The 20,711-nt window shown below is 44.5% G+C and overlaps 1 non-coding gene across 1 annotated transcript; it reads left to right on the top strand.

The window, feature by feature from the left end:
* The first annotated feature begins 5,600 nt into the window (after positions 1-5,600).
* TRNAL-CAA (transfer RNA leucine (anticodon CAA)) lies at positions 5,601-5,683 on the top strand. Its single transcript has one exon. It is a non-coding gene; the product is annotated as a tRNA-Leu (tRNA).
* The last annotated feature ends 15,028 nt before the right edge of the window (positions 5,684-20,711 follow it).

Here is a 20,711-nt window from a genome sequence, read left to right as displayed (position 1 = left end):
ATACAAATTCTAAATATCTAGAATTAAATAAGAGAAGCCAGAGAGAGAGAGAGAGAGAGAGTAAAGCAATTAAAGCATTTGCCTTGCACACAACCCACATAGACTTCCTTGAGCACCACCAGGACTAATCCCTGAGCACAGAACCAGGAGTAATCCCTGAGCAAAGCTGTCTGTAACCCCAGAATAAACAAGCAAATAGAAGAATATCAAGAATAGTAAGAAGTATCTAAGACACTGGCCAAACAGGAGGATGAGAAGTAAATATTATGAACAATTTTATGTGATTAGATTTGACAATATACATGAAAAGCAAAAATGGGCGTGGGAATTATCTTTATCCATCAAAATAACAACAACTTGTTTTTAATTCCCACAAAGATAGTTCCATGACAAGATGGTCTTACAGGTGAATTTTATCAGACCTTTTTAGAAACAAATATCAAGTGTTTACCTATTCCTTTGAAAAATAAAGGAGCAGAGGCTGGAGGGATATTATAGGGATTAGGTACTTACTTGCATCCTGGCAACCCTGGTTCAAATCCCTGGCATCAATATAGTCTCCCCATACATGACATAGGGTCACTTCTGAACACAGAGCCAGAAAAAGCACCTGAGCACCACTGGGTGTGACAGTCCCCCAAAAATCAAAATAATAATAATAATATATAAATAAAAGGAGGCACCAATACTAACCAACTTTCTATGAGGCCCACTTAGTGTTGACATCAAAATCATAAATAGACATGGAAAAAACAAAGAGATTAGCATCTCTTTGGAACATAAACTCACTAATAATGAATTATATTAGTCAACAATGTAGACAGAAATTAAAAAGGATATCTGATCATGAGCAAGAAGACGTACCTCAAGAATACAAGATTGACTCAATTAAGAAATTCAGCAATCTAATCACAATAACAGAAAAAGTAAAACAATTCTATAACCACTATAATAGGTAAAGGAAAAAGTACTAGACACAATGTACCATCTATTTGGGATTTTTTTTATGCTTTTTGGGTCACACCCAGCGATGCTCAGGAATTACTCCTGGTGGTGCTGAGGGACCATATGGGATGCTGGGAATCGAGCGCAGGTCGGCTGCACGGAAGGCAAATGCCCTACCCACTGGGCTATCGCTCCAGCCCCTATACCATCATTTGTAAAGAAAATGCAAAAGTCTCCACATAATAATGAACACCTAAAGAAGATCTGAACTAATAAGAAAGCAAGTTAACTTTGAATGCTAGCTACTTTCTAAGAGCAGGGTTAAGGAAAGAGGCCCATTCTGACCATTTCTATTAAACATTTTATTGGAGGGCCTAATCATTGCAATTAGGCAAGAGAAAGAAAAGAAAATGGCATAAAAATTGGACTGAAAAAAGCATCCTTTAACTGGTATAGTGAAAAGTAGACCAATTCAACCAAATACATTAACGAGGAACAAATTCTAAATGATGAGCTATCATAGAATTAACAGGGTGGGGAAGAAGTTAATTTCTTCAATAGCACTGTAGCACTGTCCTTCTGTTGTTCATCGATTTGCTCGAGCGGGCCCAGTAACATCTCCATTGTGAGACTTGTTGTTACTGTGTTTGGCATATTGAATACGTCACGGGTAGCTTGCCAGGTTTTGCCATGCAGGCAAGATACTCTTGGTAGCTTGCCGGACTCTCCAAGAGGGGCAGAGGAATTGAACCCAGGTCAGCCTGCTGTGCTATTGCTCCAGCCAAAATGATCCTAAATCAATTGACATAAAAAGTAGACTTGTTTTCACCCCTTCCTCACATCGCACACAAAAGTCACATAAATTAAAATATAAATATTAAATGTAAAGGTAAAGGTAAAGGCCCTCCCGTTGTTCATCGATTTGCTCGAGCAGGCCCAGTAACATCTCCATTGGAGACTTTGTTGTTACTGTGTCTGGCATATCGAATATGTCACGGGGAGCTTGCCAGGCTCTGCCATGCGGGCGAGATACTTTCGGTAGCTTGCCGGGCTCTCCAAGAGGGGCAGAGGAATCGAACTCGGATCGGCCATGTTGGCTGCATGCAAGGCAAACGCCCTACCACTGTGCTATCACTCTACCCCTAATATTAAACATGAAAACATAAAAGTTCTAGAAGGTGCAAAAGAGAATATCTTTATGTTCTTGAGTTAGGCAAAGATTTCCTAAACTTGAGGAAAAGACTTGAAACAAAACTGAAATATTAATAAATTAGATAAAAGGCCCTCCCGTTGATCGTCGATTTGCTCGAGCGGGCCCAGTAACGTCTCCATTGGAGACTTTGTTGTTACTGTGTCTGGCATATCGAATACTCTCGGTGAGCTGGGTTTAGACCGTCGTGAGACAGGTTAGTTTTACCCTACTGATGATGTGTTGTTGCCATGGTAATCCTGCTCAGTACGAGAGGAACCGCAGGTTCAGACATTTGGTGTATGTGCTTGGCTGAGGAGCCAATGGGGCGAAGCTACCAATAAATTAGATATATTTTAAATATATCATTTCTGTAAAGAATGAAGTGTCAAGGTTTAGAGAGAAGGAAGCCATCAAAATTTCAATAGAGTCAAAGGGACAACTAGGGTCCAAAACAGAAAAGGAATTCCCCATGCCAACAACAACAACAACACACACACACACACACACACACACATCAAAGAGAGAAAAGATTTTGAATACTCAGAAAGAGATACTATCTAAATGATCTGTAAATTAACAACAACAAAAAAAGAATGCAATGACAAGGTCAACTACTAAACTAATGTGGAGTGTTTCCAACAAACCCTCAGATACTGCTAAGTGCAAAATCGGTTTAATCATCTCAGAAGCTATTTGGCAATTCCTTCTAAAATCATGGGGCCTGGGATGTAACCCAGTAGTAAAGTATGAGGCCCCGTGTTCAACCCCAAGCACCAAGAAATGCATTAATAAATTAAAAACTGAGAACTCACAGAGTCCATAATTTATTAATTCCACTCCTAGAAACATACAGAATCTCATGCATACAAAAATATAGGCAAGGAAGGTGGTAATGCCTAAAGCTCAAGATTTAAGGGGTCTTCACTTTCCGTCATTACAGTGTCCCATTGATTGTGAAGTGAGTACATACTAAAATTTTGTGCTCTGGCCCCTTGCTTGCTTCCCCAGACCTGTATCTGGCAATGATATTCATTACAGCCCAAACCTCCAAACATACATCAGCTGTAGAATGGATACGTAAACTAAACAGTGTTAATAACATTCACTATGCAACAATGAAAGAAAAAGGCAAAAAGAATGAATTCTATGCAATCACACATACCAATCTCACCATTATAACATGGAGCTTAAGAAATCCCTCAGCACAGAGAACATACAGCCTCTGATTTCACTCACATGTGGTATACGAAGAAACAAACAAATGAATTACATAAAACAAACTCTTAGTCTCCAAGGACAAAATAACTGGAAGAGTAGAGGACGGGTAAAATGGATAAAAGGGGTTACTGGTGTGACATTAATTAGCACTCTGGAGGCCAGAGAGATAGTGCAGGGGTTAAGGCACTTGCCATATACATGGTTGACCCAGGTTTGATAACCAGCACTCCAATGGTACTTGAGCATTCTCAGGAGTGATTCCTTAGCACAAAGACAGGATTATGCCCTGAGACTTCATAGGTTTGACCCCTAATTAAACATACTACAACACAAAACCCTGCTATGCTGAGGGTCAGAAAGAGCACTATAGAAGGTGAGTGCATGCTTTGCATGAGGGAGGCCCAGGTTCAATGTTCAGCTCCTCGTGTTCCTCCGACCACTGCTAATCAGAGCCCTGGAGGTTCCCACATGTGGTCCTAAAGGCCCTTCACTCTGCCAGGGTGGCCCTGGGTGGCCCAACACCACCAGCCCTTGGCCTGAGCATCATGCCATGTCTTAGTATCAGTATCATGGGGAATGGCCCCCAGCTCCCTGAGCACCACTTAGCCACCCCCTTCCCTCCCCCACCACCAAATAAACATGCTGAAGGCCATGGCTTCTGAGCATGCCAACCAACTATTCCACTGGAAGTTCAAATCAAGGCCCATCAGACAGTGATTTGTTTGGGGAAGTGCTGGTGAGATGGATCTCATAGGGAGGTTAATGGAGCCCTAGCAAAAGTCTGTCTCTTGAGTTTTGGTTGAGTGCCACTCATAGGGGTATGTAGCCTAGACACGAGGGTGCATGTGATTCAGATATGTGTAGGACATTCTCAGCATAAACCAACCTAGGATGGGCTCCATGGAAAAGTTTACAAAGGAAAAAGAAACACTTAGAAATGAACACCAGATTCTGGCTCCTGGGAGTCTTATCTGTAAGGGTTCAGTGGCGGTCTTGACTCTGAGCTCCCTGTACCTCTCAGTTAAGAAAAGCCTTATTTTATCTTGATGTATTTTGTAAGTGGTGGGGAAGTTCAAAACATAAGCAGGTAACTAAAAGCAGAAACTCTGAGCGATCCATTCTGGGAACCGGGCAAAGATGAATGGAGGATAAAGCATGAAGCTGACCAGGAAGAACTGATTTGGTTACCTAAGCAAGGGAGTGGATGAGGTAAAATGCCACAGGAACAATTACAACCATTTGTATGCATGTCAATATGAAACTTAGAACAAAGTGTATCCACCACAAAGTTTCCCAGCTCATTGGCCTCTTTAAAGTCCGTGTTATGTTCCATCTGTCTTAATGTACCTCCAAGTACTGTCATAAAGCAATCAAGAAACACTAGTCTTTAGAAACACTAGTCTTTTTCTCCCTTCATCCCACACGTGTGCTACATTGCCAGAAATCTTCCTATAGAAAGTGTTCTGTACCCCTAATCAGAGCCGCCGTGTCGGGTGATTGCCTAGCTGCAGCCTGTTGATAGTAAATAAATAAATCCCCTGGCTTTCTTGCTTAAAGATGGTTGAGGTGTGCCTCTTTTGCAGACCACAACACCCAAAAGGAGAGAGAGAACACAGGGGATTGCCCTGCCACAGAGGCAGGGGGGGATGGGGGATGGGGGTGGGGGGGATATTATCCATGGTGGTGGAAAATGGGCACTGGTGGATGGATGGGTATCTGATCATTGTATAATTGAAACCAAAGCACAAAAAATTGTAAATCTACAACTGTACCTCATGGTGTTTCACTAATAAAAAAAAATTTTAAAAAAAAGATGGTTGAGGTTCAATTGACTAAACAATGTCACTACAACAAAAGAGAAGCAGAAAAGGAGAATCAATTTAATGGGAACAGGGGCTTTCCCCAAACCGATAGTGTCTCCTTTCTCTTCCATAATCCTGAAATAAATATAACCAAATGGTAGACTCTAAGAGGACCAGGTAACAGGCTCTCAAATCACTGCTTCATTCACCCCTCTGCTCTTTCAATTGTTTCATACTTTTAATAATAAAAATTGCTCGAGCGGGCCCAGTAACGTCTCCATTGGAGACTTTGTTGTTACTGTGTTTGGCATATCGAATACTCTCGGTAGCTTGCCGGGCTCTCCGAGAGGGGCGGAGGAATCGAACTCGGGTCGGCCATGTTGGCTACGTGCAAGGCAGACGCCCTACCCGCTGTGCTATCACACAGTCAGGATGGCCGAGCAGTCAGGATGGCCGAGCGGTCTAAGGCGCTGCGTTCAAGTCGCAGTCTCCCCTGGAGGCGTGGGTTCGAATCCCACTTCTGACAAAGCTTCAACTTTGGAGCGATAGCACAGCGGGTAGGGCGTCTGCCTTGCACGCAGCCAACATGGCCGACCCGAGTTCGATTCCTCCGCCCCTCTCGGAGAGCCCGGCAAGCTACCGAGAGTATTCGATATGCCAGACACAGTAACAAGTCTCCAATGGAGACGTTACTGGGCCCGCTCGAGCAAATCGATGATCAACGGGAGGGCCTTTACTTTACTTTACTTAATAATAAAAATAAAAAACCAAAGTGGGTGATACAGAGCTGGGATCTCTTCCACCCCGAGGACACTGTAGCCCACACACCATGATCAGCACTTCTTGCAAAATTCTGTGAAGCTCCCCTTTCCCCAGTGGACTTCTCATTCTGCTCCCTGACAAGGCCAAATGCAAAGTTTACAAGCCCTCCAATTTCATCCCAGAGAAGCATGCAAAATGAGTAGAACTGGTTTGGTTTCCCTCTAAGGTCTGTAAATATTTGGAACCTGTGTGTCTCCATCAAAGTCCAATGTTCCTTGCAAAACAAATTGCAGTGGTTCTGTTCACATCTCCCTAAATCATAGAAAAGAACAGTAAAGTTCATTTGATACTCACAAAGTCCTCCTGTGTGACCAACCTTCAGCAGCAGACGCAATGTTGAGAGAACTTATTTTCAATTTTTATATTTAAGTTTAGCTTTAAGAAGAAATCACCAGGACCGGGTGATGACTTAAAGGATACCTTACATGCAGGAACACTGGGTTCTATCCCTGGTACCACATAGATCTCTGAGCATCACTGAGGGTCATCCACCATGCACTCACCCCAAGCACCATTTGTTGTGCCTTGCAAACAAAAATGAAACAGAAGAAACTACCAAAAACACTAGAATTTTCTACCATGGGGATTAAGTGGTACAACATTAATATAAAACAATACAGAGATACCTTAAGAAATTAAGAAGAGAAATTCCCTATGCATGCAGGAGTTCTGGGTTCAATTTCCTGCAGTGCGTGCCTTGGCATCTATCTGAATAATATGAAAACAGTAATTTGAAAAGAAATTTGCACCCCTCTCATCATAGCAGCATTGTCCCACAAGCCAAGTCAGGGAATCCACCAAAATGTCCATCAACAGATGACTAGATAAGGAGACTGGACTCAGAGGAATACTACTTGGATGTTAAAAAGGTAAACCAGTGGCCTAGGAGACCAAATGGATGAAATTTGAGGTAGTCATGTCAAGTGAAAATAATGAAAGACTGGACTCTTTTACTTACATGGGGATATAAATAACCAGAAAAAAAATAAATGACAACTTCCTCTGCCCAGTCACTCCTGACTAAGAAAAACTATGACTGACACTGGAGGGACAGGGGAAATGCACAGTAGAGGAGCCATTTTTTTGTTCCTGATTGTGGGAAATCCTAGACATGGCCCTGAAACTGTATAATATCATGCATGAGTGATACATCAGCCAAAGGGAGACAGGGACAGTTTCCTCTCACGGACCGACCAGCTGAGAACACACCATTCTTTATCCCCACCAGGGCAGAACACAGCTCTCCCATAGACAGATTCAAATGACCAGCTTTCATGCACACATCAACCAGCCTCCAAACTGAGACCAACCCTGTCTTCTCTCTCACTGAATCTTTCACTAGCTGGGTGCATATAAGGGAGAAGGAGGAGAAATCAAGGAGTCAAGCCAACATGACCAACTGGAAAATGCACCTTATGTATGATGGCAAATGCGAGGTTGCCATCAGACAGCGAATTGGGCTAAGAGTTCAGTCAGAGAAGCTTGGTCTGAGAAAGGGCAGGTGAGCAAACACAGATGAGAAGCTTGAACCTCTCAGAGTCACTTTCCTCTCTGCAAGGTGAGTCAGGTAACACATCTCACGTCCAGGACTTGTATGTGGCTTACACATTGTGAAGGGCCGAGAATATTATCTTGGCATTAAGGCCATAAAAAAAAAATTGCCCATCGAAGGGGGGCGTTTCGGTCCGCCCTTCACGCCCTACCGAGGCCACCAGTTGCCCCCCATGAGCGGCTCTCCAGCACGGCCACGACTCCAGAACACAGAAACCAATTTCTTAACTATCTGACTTTCAGTAGAAATACTTCCAGGGTCAATAGGTAAAATAGCAGAAATCCAAAACCAACATTTAATTCTTGAACCCAGCTGTAGAAAGCAAATCACTTCACAATGCTTTTTCAGCATGCCTGATTGGGGGGGGGGGGTAAACTTTAAATATAGTGGTGAATCTTTTATTGAAACAATGAATCTAATCAAAGCAGATAGAGTGTTAACTAGAATTCATCTGCCTCACAGGGACGGGGAGGGGTGGGGGGTGGGGTTTTATTGGGGTTCTTCATGGTAAAAAATAAGTACTGGTAAAGGGAAATGTGTTTGACATTTGCATGACTGAGACCTAAACCTGAAAGCTTTGTAACCTTTCCCACAGTGATTCAATAAATAAAATAATAATAATAATAATAATAATAATAAATTGCCCATCATTGGCTCACCTGCTAGTCCAAAGCTTGCAGGCACCATCTAATCAATCTCGAGTCAGATTTCATCCTTTTCCTGGTCTGCTCATTAGTCATTATGTGTTGGCTTCATCTCTTCCAACCCTTTTCACATCTTTTCAACAGGATGGCTGGTAGCCACCTAACACAATATTAAGTGTCAACACGTTTGAGCTTCTGTACTTTGGGGCTTTTCACTCCTTCTGGAATGTGTCTGAAATGCCATCATTTGGCTGAGACAAGGACATGCCATTCACCAGCATCTTACCAGATGTTAGGCACTTCTCACAAAGCAAGTTAACCAGATTCCACTGGGTTGTATCACTTAGCCCACTGGCAGCAAGAAGGGCCAGGATTCTAAACAAGAGGTGAGTGAATGGGAAAAGAGAGTGGGAGGCAAAGGGAGGCAGTGGGGGGACTGGTGGAGGAAAGAGGACACTGGTGAAGGGACCAGTGTTGATACAGTGTATCCCCTGAAATCCAATCATGAATCACTTTGTGATTTTTTCAGACACTAGCACTGAAGCACTGTCCTCTTGTTGTTCATCGATTTGCTTGAGCAGGCACCAGTAACGTCACCATTGTGAGACTTGTTGTTACTGTTTTTGGCATATTGAACACAACACAAGGAGCTTGCCAGGCTCTGCCATGTGGGCGGGATACTCTCAGTAGCTTGTCAGGCTCTCCGAGAGGGACAAAAGAATTGAACCCAGGTCGGCCGAGTGCAAGGCAAACGCCCTACCTGCTGTGCTATTGCTCCAGCCAATAAGAGACTAATAAAAAGCATTTTTAAAGAGGAAATGCTCCCCTGAGGGTTCCCAACGCCTATGCCACAGGCAGGCCTTGGAACTGGGATCAGAGACTTTATCCTTCTCCCCACATGGGGCAGCAGCACCTAGAAACTGGCAGCTTGATGCTTCCTGCTTCGTCTACTTTGAAGGGATTTCTATTTTATTTTGTTTTACTATTTGTTTAGCAGTGCTGGGGCTCAAACCCAAGGCCTCATACACAGAAGGCTTGCATTCTTCTGCTGAGCCGCCTCCCAATATGGATTTGCTTTTTTGTTTATTTGTTTAGGGCTCACGCCTATTTGCTCAAGTTCACTCCTGGCTCTGTGTTCAGAGATCACTCCTGGTGGGGCTCAAGGGACCATATGAGGTGTCAAGGATTAAACTGGGGTTGGCTGCATGTAAGACAAGCCCATTAACTTCCATATTATCTCTCTGGTCCCTGGATTTGCCTTTTAAAAAGATACACTTTTAGCTGGGGGTATCAGCTTAGTGGTAGAGCACCTTTTAAATTAAAATAGACTTAATTGAAAGGAAATGTCTATTCTCTCCTACTCTCTATTTCCACTGTGATGCAGCTTGAGTTTCCTCTCCCCCTCAAAGAAGGAATGATGGGTGCCTTACAACATCCCTCTCTTCCCATTCTCACTCAGTTCACACCATGGAGGAGATAATGCTCACCTGACATGTCAGAGCCTCTCAGTGCCCTGGAGGGCCTCGGTGGTTCTCTACTGTTATCTGCCCTGAGCAGCCAAGGGCCCTGGTCCTCATCAACACAAGGGACAGAACATATCACTCATTCCAGGACAGAAGCTTGGGTCCAGTTGCCTTCGACTCAGCAGAGAACCTGGGGCATGACCATTTAGTCCCTGCCTTTGACCTTGTGTACAGGGCAGTTTGATCAGAGAACCTTGCATACCAAGTTAGAAGGCTCCATTTCACGTTGCTAGAAGTGGTCTATACAGATGGTCTCATCTCACACAGCCCTCCAAGTGGACATATCAACAGTGTCAGTTTAGGGGGAAGTTGGGTATCTGTTGGAAGCTGGGGCCTGGGATTCTGACATCTGGGAGAGAAGGTTTATGCAGCTGCCCCCAGAATCCACCCCTCCCTGCCCTGGGAGATGTGACCACAGGACTGCATTGCCCTGGGTTATCCTGCAGAAAGGTTCTGTCTCTTGCAGAAAAGGCTAAAACAGATGCAAGGAGAGGAGACTCTCCTTGCGGGCACTGCATCCCAAAGCTCCGTGTGACCAACCTCCCAACAACTGAACACTCAACCATGTTGAGGCTCACAGGAAAGACATTTGAGACAGGACCAGGTTGAGTCAGAAGTCAGAGTCAGGATAAGACAGAGCTCAACATTAGGTGTCAGTGGAGGGTAGATTCAGACGAGAGTCATGATCAGCCAGACAAAGGATAAGCTTGGGCACTTTACCCTGGGCCTGAGCAAGGTGAACAGAGCCCGCCCTCTGGGAGCAGGGGGCCAGGCCATGGAAACCCCCCCTCCAATGCCAACATGCGCTCTGCCTTCCATCAAGGAAGAAAGGGGAAATCCTAGGCAGCATGAGTCCCACCACAGGGTGACACCCCAACATTCAAGGTGATGAGACAGACGGTGATGGCATTTTCATGGCATTTTGCTATAGAGCAGGATATTCAAAACAGAGAAAGGACGAACATGTGTTAAGGAACCTCGACACGCTCCCCCTCTCCAGATGGAAAAAGAACTCATTTCCATACAAGGTGCCGCACTGATATTCTGGCAGGCAAGCACGGCCCCTGTTGTCTTGGTTCGAGAGAGAATTTATCGCCACATCTGGATCTACTTCATGCCAGTGTGGGACTGAGCTTCCAGCACGATGGCCCCACACTCCAACAACCTCCTGTGCCAAACAGACAGTGCCCAGGACGTCATTTCTGAAGAGCTAACCCCGGAAGCAACTTTAAAAATATATGAGCCTTTTGAGGTGAGGGAAGAGTTTACAATGATCAAACATTTTTTTAAAGCAAATACTAATCCTGCTGGCAGAGTCACAAGGTATGTAAATAGACTCAAAAGTGCTGAAAAAAATTAACCCTTCTGGTAGACATTTTTAACTGTTTTCTCAAACCTGAGTGCTTACAAATCTTCATTTCGCAAGGACCATACTTGGTACGGCTTGAGATATGTGATATCTGGGGTCAGCCACAGTCAAGGCAAGGGCCTACCTGGCTATACTATTTCTCCAGCCCCTTCCTATGACAGCTGTTAAAATCCCGGACCACAGCAGGAACACTACACTGGGTATACTGGGAATTCTCTGTCTTGTAGCTTCATCAACACAGGAAGGAAGTAGATGAGAAGATGGAACTCATTTCTGACCCAAGTGCTCCTAAGGAGAAAAGTGAAAGAGGGGGGTACTGAAGAGCTAGTACAGTGGTCAAAATGCAGCCAGCCCCAATTCAATCCCTGCTACCACATGGTCCTCTGGCATTACCGTTGCAGCCCTGGAGGCTCTGGGGATTGCTGGGATGGCACAGATCATCTATGGGCCCGCAGAGATGAAGCCCACTGCATCCTGCTTCTTGGGTCTTTGCCTTAAGCAAGTGGCCCAGTTGAACAAAAATCATCAGAGGGGTCCTGAGTGTCTTGGAAGGAAAGAAAAACCAAAGGAAAATGAAGATCCCTCTGGCAGAGAACTATTCTTTTCATGTAAATGATCAATATGAATGGCTTAATCACTCTCTTTTCTCTCTCTCCTCCTTCCTCTCTCTCTCCTCTTTCCTCTCTCTCCTCTCTCTCCTCTCTCTTCTCTCTCTCTCCTCTCTCCTCTTCCCTCTCGCTCTTCTCTGGTCTCTCTCTCTCCTCTTTCCTCTATCTCCTTTTTTCCCTCTCTCTCTCCTCTTTCCCCTCTTTCTCCTCTTTCCCCTCTCTCTTCTCTCCCCCCCACGCTGTCTCTGTCTCTATCTCTACACTTTTAGGAAGAGAGTGGAGGCCTCTGCCCTAGATGAACATCGAGGCCCTGTCAGAATGACCAGTCTTCCCCTAACAACTGCAAGGTGTCCACTTCATTTCTGATTTGGTCCCTGCCCCTCTCTGAGCAGGAAGCACAGCTGTCACAGCCCAACAGAGCCATCTCTGAGGGATCAAACTGACACATGCATTTCCCAGTCTCGCCACCTCCCTCCCACAGGGAGCCGGGGCTCCTGTCTGCTTCCCTCCTCACTGGCAGCAGAAGGGATGCTGAGTGGGCAAGGCAGCTGCATATGTTGTACACTCTGGAGGATGCTCAGAAGGGGGGGGGGGCCTTTCTGCCCCCCCCCCAAATAATCTCCATAGCTACCATGACGTGATGCCTGAAATTCTACCACCAATCTTTAGTTCACACATTGTCTAGATGGATTGTCCCACAATTCAAGGACAAGATGATGCCAAGTGTCCATGATATGGGACTGATACCTACATCTCCATTGGCCACTAACTTCTCAGCCCTCAGTGGTGGGTGATGCCAGTGTCTGAAAAGTGAGGGAAAATCAGGTTGGATTGGTATCATTCTAGAAGCCAGCCAGGTGTAGGTGCTTCTTCCAGCTAGACTTTGTGTTCCTGGAGGTGACTGGGTGAAAGATAACATTGTTTTGTCCTTCCTGCATAGCCTCAGCTAGTTTAGGTTTATTGGGTTGCTCCCATCACAGTGCTCCCATTCCTCTGTGTTTATCTGTAACTTCTTTCTTTATGCTCTGTTGACTTATAAATATTGTTTTTCTCTTCTCCCTAAGTTCTTTGCATAGTTTCTTCAGAGCAATCTCCTTTTTGTATGGACACAAGAAGACATGCTTTTGTAATGTGACTCTCACTGATAGTTTCTTCTTGGGCATCTGTTCTCTTACCTAAGCCTCAGCTGCCTTCACTTCCTAGCGCCCCCAAAAGCAGAGTCCCAACAAGGGACTGTATGGAACCAGGGTAAGCGGTAAGCTATGTGCTACCCTGGCATCGAGGTGGGCCTGGCCAAAGCGCCATAATGCTTAACTGTAAGTTAAGAGCTTGATCATGGACAATTGCTGTCATGATCTAAAAAGCAATAACTAGATTTGAACCCTGCTAGGGTTAGGAATGATTAATCTGGCCTGAGCACTGTAGTCTGAGTTTGTGGCAAGATGTTCCCAGGAGAGCTGCCCTACAAGTCTCAATGTTATCTCTTACTGTGTCCATACAAAAATAGTATGTTGATAGTTATTGGACTGAGAAAAAGAGAAAAACACCTTAGGAGGTATTTTGCCCTTGGGCAGTCAGGAAGGGCTTTAGAATACCTATTAGGTGGGCCCTCAGGAAGGGTTTTCTTATGTTGATTTTGCTACCTGGCTTGGTGCAGTGTCAGCCCAAACTGCAGGGGAGTTGGAGGCAAGAGAGCTGGAGAGAGGAGAGCACAGGGTAGCATGATGGACCACAGAGAAACTAGCAAGGGCGACAGAGAGAGAAGAATGAAGAAGAAGAATATAAGAACAGGCATGTGGAGAGAGAGAAAGCCCAAGCTGCGAGATGGCGCATGGAGAGATAAGCAGGAGAGACAGGAGGAGACGGGAATGAGGAGCAGTGTGAGACCAGAATAGGAGGCTCAGAGAGACTGGAACAGGCGCATGGCGAGAATGGAATAAATGGCAACTGATCAATCAACCAGCTTTCGTCCACCTCTGCCCCATGGTCCGGGCTGCCCCGGCTAGGGCAGTGGCCCAGGCCCACCTTGAGTGCAGGCGGTGAGGGGGAGATCCGTCGGGCTCCCCCTGGCGGCCCTCAAAGATTTTTTACAACTGGGGGTACAAGCAACCAATAAAACCACTCTGATAAGGACCAGGAAAACAAGATGGGGGTTAGGGACACCCAGCCCCGACTCAGTTCTCGGTACCACACACCCCCCAGAACTTCTGGGTATTCCTGGAGACCGCAAGTACGGTAGGGCCAATCAGCATGTCCTCCTCAAGCTTCTCAAATAGCCCTGTTGACCAAACATCCCAGGACTGACCCCAGCATTGCTTGGGAGCCTCCCCATCCTGCCCTTAGCCTCCACCACAAGCACTTTGATGGATTGCCACTGACACTCATTTACTAGAAACTGAAGTCAGAGTCTGGCCAGAATAGACAAGAGTATGGCCAATGTACTATCAGATAAATCTCCCTCAGTACACTGCTGGTGCTTAAAAGCACAAAGAAAGGTTGCTTGCTGAGAGGGATCTGTAGTTACAGAAGTATTTAAAACCCAGTGAGACAACTTCCTGACCTACAGTCTGCTTTGAGTTAATTGAAGTGAGTCATACATTAGGAATGAGAAGTGTTGCTTCCAGAAGGTAATGCTAAAGACGTGATACACTCGGAGGAAGCTGCAGCACCTGCAGCTCCTGTCCTGTTTCTCCTTGAGGTTCTCAGGCAACACTGTAAGCACCATGTTCCTCCCACCAAGACACCAGAGGAATTGTTGGTCACTCCAAAGGAGAAGAGCAACTGGAGTTTCATGGAAGGCAGCCAGTTGACAGATGCCTCACAGAGTGCCCTAGAAGGGGGCTGCCCAGTGGAGAATTTCTTAATGAAACTGGCACCAGTGGTGTGCTTATTGGATAATAGTATCTTAGATCTCCACCATGCCATGTTTCTCAGTCTCCAAACCTGCAATCTACTTCCTGAAAATGAATGAATGTGATGCTGACCTGTCCCATTCCTGAAGTGATGAATTGATTGGGTGGCTAGAGAATAACAGAGAAAAATCCAAGTTAGATCTATGGCATTCTGTGACATACAAGGACATCAAGTGGATGTTGGAAAAGAAGTTGTGGCCAAATATAATCAAAATTTTAAATCAAAGTGGGCTATTAACTGTCTTTTGCTGCTTCCTTTTCTCCACAAATAGTGATCAAGTGACCACTATCTGAGAGGCACCATGTAACGATGATGAGCAAAACATTCATGGTGTCTCCTCTCAGAGAATCTATTCCAAAGGAGTAGACCAAGTGCCTGCCCTGCTGAAGCCCTGTCAGCCACACTCACCCCTCACAGATGACACCATGCCAGTGGCCTGATTCCACTGCCTCACGACTAAGCTCTGAGGAGATGCCAAACCACCAAAAACTTCTAGGTGCCCCTGAGAACTCTGGGGTCTTCTCTGAAGTGGGGATGGGCAACCTCCCCTCACTGCCTTCATACTTCGGGAAGCTCCAGCAGCCACACCCACATCCCACAACTGCCACAATGCAAATTTCTAACCCCGTTAAATATTCTGAGTGAAGTCACATTTACAGCCTACAACACCTTCAAATTCTATATAATGACATCCTAGTAAAAGCACACCAAATTTTGATGCAAAAGTATAACAGAAGCCAACTAAACTCAATAAACAAAAACGTTCGTTTTAATGTTAATGTTCAACTTTGAACAACAGCTTAGTAAACCCTCAGACAAGGACTTAATGACCCATTTGTCACTGTCACTGTCATCCCGTTGTTCATCAATTTGCTCATTGGACACCAGTAACGTCTCCATTCGCCCCAGTCCTGAAATTTTAGCTGCCACTCCTTACTCGTCTTTCCCAGTGCTGCCATATTGGAGGCTCTTTCTGTGTCAGGGGAATGAGACCCGTTATTGTTACTGTTTTTGGCATATTGAATATGACAGGGTAGCTTGTCAGGTTCTGCCATGTAGGTTGGATACTCTTAGTAGCTCGCAGGCTCTCCGAGAGGCATATATATATTTTTTTCCTGAAAGACCCATTCATAAGATAACAAATATAACAAATTTCCTTTTTTTTAGGTTTTTGGGGATACTTCTGGTTCTGGTGATATTTAGGGACTACTTCTGGCTCTGTGCTCAGGAATCACTCCTGGAAAGCTCAGTGGACCAAATGGGATGCTGGGGTATTGAACCCAGTTTGGTCATGTGCAAGGCAAAAGCTCTACCCACTGTACTATCAGTCCTATCCTGAGATATAACAATTTTTATAACTTTTCTTTTACTGAAATTTTTTGATGATTCCACTAACCATTTAGTTGTAACAAGCAATATGAAACAAATTATTTTGTGCCTTTTATGGGGGCAGGCTTGGGGTGAGGGAGTGTTTAGGAAAATGTGGACAATGGTGATGGGAAGTTCACACTGGTGGTAGAGTTGGTGTTGAAATATTAAATATCAGTAACAAATGCATCATGAACAACTTTGTAAACCACAGTGTTTAAATAAAGGAAAAACATTTTTAAAAGTAAATAAATAAAAATGAAAAGGTTAGAGAGAGAAAAATCTATTTCTGTGAAGAACAACCTTGATAAAACAGCAACACAAATAATTCAGTGAATGAGGATGAGGACTAACAGATCATCAGGGATTGCCAATTGCATTCCCACTAGAAAAAAAGAGCACCAGATGAATTCTACCTTAGTTGCTAGCTTCCATTACCAGCAAGCTAGTTAGTCACACCAGTCACTAGTTTGATAGACCCATTTTTTTCCATAGTCATTCCAAAGCACAATGCCAGGCAAGCCAACAGTCAGGAGAGTCTTGTAGATTTTTCAGAACAGGCAAGGCTTTCAACCATGACTCACCAGCACTCAGAGTGATCTTAAAAGGGAGATGCGTGCTGAAAGTAGATAAAGGACCAAACATGATAACCTCTCAGTATCTCTATTGAAAACCATAATGCCCAAAAGAAGAGAGAGAGTATGGGGAATATTGTCTGCCATGGAAGCAGTGGGAGGGTGGGAAAGGGGGCTATACTGGGGAGATTTGTGGTGAGGAATGTGCACTGGTGGAGGGATGGGTGTTTGATCAATGTGTGATTGTAACCCAAACATTAAAGCTTGTAATTGTCTTACGGTGATTCAATAAAATTAAAACAGAAAGAAAGAAAATATAAATTTTAAAAAAATTTTAAAAATAAAGCTTCCCAATAACCCATTCCTGCTTGAGCTTTCAAAAGCAGTGAATGTGCATTGTTTTTTTTCAAGTACATTATCTTCTCTTTTTTTTAATTTTTAATAGTGAAACACCATGAGGTACAGTTGTAGACTTACAAATTTTTGTGCTTGGGTTTCGATTATACAATGATCAAGTACCCATCCCTCCACCAGTGCCCATTTTCCACCACCATGGATCCCAGTATCCCTCCCACACCCATCCTCCCCATCCCACCCTGCCTCTGTGGCAGGGCATTCCCTTTTGTTTTCTCTCTCCTTTTGGGTGTTGTGATCTGCAAAAGAGGCATTGAGTGGCAATCATGTTCAGTCCATAGTCTACTTTCAACATGTATCTCCCCTCCTGGGAGGATTCTCCAAACACCCTTTATTTGGTGCTCCCTTCTCTATCTGAGCTGCCCTTTCCCCTAGAGTGTCCGGCTGGCCTCTAAGCCATGGAGTAATCCTCCTGGTACTGATCTCGGCTATTCTTGGGTATTAATCTCCTATTTTGTTACTTTATGTCCCCCAGATGAATGCAATCTTTCTATGTCTATCCCTCTCTTTCTGACTCATTTCGCTTAGCATGATACTTTTCATGTGGTACCACTTGTATGTAAAATTCATGACTTCATCTTTTCTAACAGCTACATGGTACTCCATTGTGTAGATGTACCAAAGTTTCTTTAACCAGTCATCTGTTCTTGGGCACTCAGGTTTTTTCCAGATTCTGGCTGGTAAAGAGTGCTGCAATGAACAAATAAGTGAATGCGCATTGTTAAGTGAATTTCCTGCATGCTTAGAAGATGCAGATTCTGGGTTTTATTCTGCATAAAAGCCTGGGGAGGAAGTAAAAAGTAAGTGACAGCCCTCAAGGAACCACACAGTAATGTGCAGTTACTCCTGCTTCATGTTCTGGGATAATTCTGCCTGGATAAAAAGGAGAAAAGGCTGGAAATGAAGAAACTTGCCTCTGAGTTTTTCTTAGGAGATGTTGAATGTTCACTTTGGGACAGATCACCATAAACCTAAAATCTATATTAAAAAAAATCAATCTGGGTTCTCGTTGCTTCATCCAAACCTGAGAGAAGTGCCACTCTACTAGCAGGATGTTGTAACTCACAGCAGCTGAATGAGGAGAGGAGGGAATTCCCTGCAGGAACACGGGGGCAGCTGTCACTTTCCCTTTATATACTTGTGAACTGCCTCCCTCCAGAATCTTCCACCCAAGCTAACACCAATTCATCCGTGTAGCTCCTGTCTCTGAGCTAAAGAGGATCCTCTCCATTCCCTACCCTCACTTCACCTGGACAGAGCTAGGGTCGAGGGCCAAACCATGGTCCTCACTTTGCTCCCTCTCCTCCTTAAAGTCAAATTGGGGTGAAGTCTGCAGCCTTTGGAAATGGTGGAGAATCAAAAGGCAAAGGCCTCCTCTGACTACTGAGGAGAATCTATGAGGCAACTCAAGACTTTGTGGCAAGAGCATGAAGAACTCCAGAGTGTAGCTCCCTCACAGGAAATGAAAACCCAAGTACTCATAAAAAGTAAGTGATCCTATTGGTGCTTAAGACTTTTGGTTCCAACCCTAAATGTCCTCCGTGGTGCCTCCACCTTCTGCTCAGTATCTGGCTCTTCCTGTTCTTCCTGATGTCAGAGGCCTGTGAGGAGGCAATGAGTGTCACTTAGACCGATCACAGTGGATGAATCTCTCGCTGCCACACAAAGCTGAGTCTGCTCATATGTTTCTGGCCCATCTCTGCTTCAGTTTCCCTAGAGGCTGCAAATGTCATCAATTCAATTTCTCTCTTCCCAGTTCTCATGATGGATATCAAACATGGGAATTAAAGGAATGCCTATATATAAAGTAGCACTGTTGCACTGTCCTCCCATTGTTCATCAATTTGCTCGAGCAGGCACCAGTAACGTCTCCATTTTGAGATTTGTTACTGTTTTTGGCATATCAAATACACCATGGGGAGCTTGCCAGGCTCTGCTGTGCGGGCGGGATACTCTCGGTAGCTTCCCAGGCTCTCTGAGAGGGATGTAAGAATCAAACCCGGGTCTGCCATGTGCAAGCCAAATGCCCTACCTGAACTTTCAAAGGTTGTAGAAACCAGTTTTTGTTTGATGATAACTTGGTAGTGCTCAGGGCTTACTCTAGGCTCTGCACACATTCGTGACAGGATCAAAACCAGTCTGGCCGAATTTTTATTTACTATTTACTATATATTGCTATATATTGCTAGATTTTGTTGTAGTGAGGGAAATGTGACCCTTGTTTTGTTTTGTTAGATGTTTTTTAAGGTCATACTGAGCAATGTTTGAGGGTCACTCTTGGTGGTGCTATGGAAACTATATGCTGTTCTTGAAGATTAAACTGGGGCTGGTCACAAACAAGGCAAGTGCCTTAACACTGTACTGTCTCTCCAGCTCTAGGTCTGTTGTTTTTCTTTTTTAAGATTAAACTTGTGTTGAGAAAGAGAAATTGAATACAGAAAATATAGATGAGATAGAGTTTTCATTTCCTGAGAAATGGATGAAGTTGATAGCAAGAGGGGGTGAATTAATCCCAAAGAAGATAATGCCAAGGAAGTCACAGTCTGTAAGCACCTCTGATGATTTCAGAAGAAAGAAAGGTGGGGAAAAGGAAAGTCAAAGCACCAAGGGACTATGTCTGGCTGAGTCAAGAACTGCCACCATGGGAGAGAGTCAACTGATTAGTAACAAGGGAAGAAACTTCCCCAAAAAAAGGTGCATCCTGGAATTTGGAAGAGAATGTGCATCCTATTGGTCGTGTTTTGCTTTTATTTTCTTACACTTCAAGCTCTGTTTTGAAGACAATTTGTATTTCTTAGAGACGAATGAGAAGCCTTTTGTCTGAATTTCCTGGATTTCTAGGAGGAAGCCCAACCGAAGATTTGTATTGCTTTTCTCTGCTTCTACTCTAGTCTTTACGGTAGGCACCACACATGCATGCTGGTTCCCTTGCTTGTGTTTGCACAGACACTGTGTCCCCATCTCCAGGTTATTAATCATCTCAGCGGCAGCACCATCCAGGCCAAGGATTACAAAGATCAGGGGCACCAGGGCGAGGCTGCAGCTTTCCAGTTCTGAGTTAGGTTTGTCTCCGACACTCAACTAAATTGTTCATATGCTCATTCAAGGTCCACAATTCTCAGAAGTTTTCTCACTTTGGGGAGCCAGGGAGGCTCCCATTAAGTCCCTACAGCACCCAGTTCTCTGCTAATCAATGCAAATGCTCACTCATGCTGTCCTCACCTCATGCCACCCCCTTGCAGAGGATCCAAGCCACAATCAATTCTAATTCAGTTCCACATGACTATCTCAGGGAATACTTCCCCTCCATCCCATCAGAGAATGGCTCGCTGGGCCTCTTGGTAGAGCTCTGTGCTCTTTGCACAGGACCACAGACTGGCAGCCCACAGATGGGTTCCAGCTGGCAGATAATTTTGTTTGGCCCACACAGTTTTTGAAAGATAGGAACATTTCACACGCATACCCCAAAAAACCCATCTTCCCAGCTTCTCTGAAAAATCAAATCATCTTGCAATCCCCAATGGCAAATTTCTGCAGAATAAAATGAGCTGGAGCTGAGCAATGGTGAGGTTATTTCTCTCCCCTTTCTGCCATGGTATTGCTTCCAGTTTAGCCCCATTAGGAGCTTGTAGTTACCCTCATCCTGGCTCTAGGAACAATGCAGAAGTATTCTTACCATCTTCCCCCAGTCCATATTTACCCCTGTCACTATCACTGTCACTGTCCTCCATTTGTTTATCGATTTGCTCGAGCGGGCCCAGTAACG

Source organism: Sorex fumeus, unplaced genomic scaffold, assembly GCF_029834395.1.
Source record: "Sorex fumeus unplaced genomic scaffold, SorFum_2.1 ptg000033l, whole genome shotgun sequence".
NCBI classification, from domain to species: Eukaryota; Metazoa; Chordata; class Mammalia; order Eulipotyphla; family Soricidae; genus Sorex; species Sorex fumeus.
This window is presented reverse-complemented; position numbering and strand designations above follow the sequence as displayed.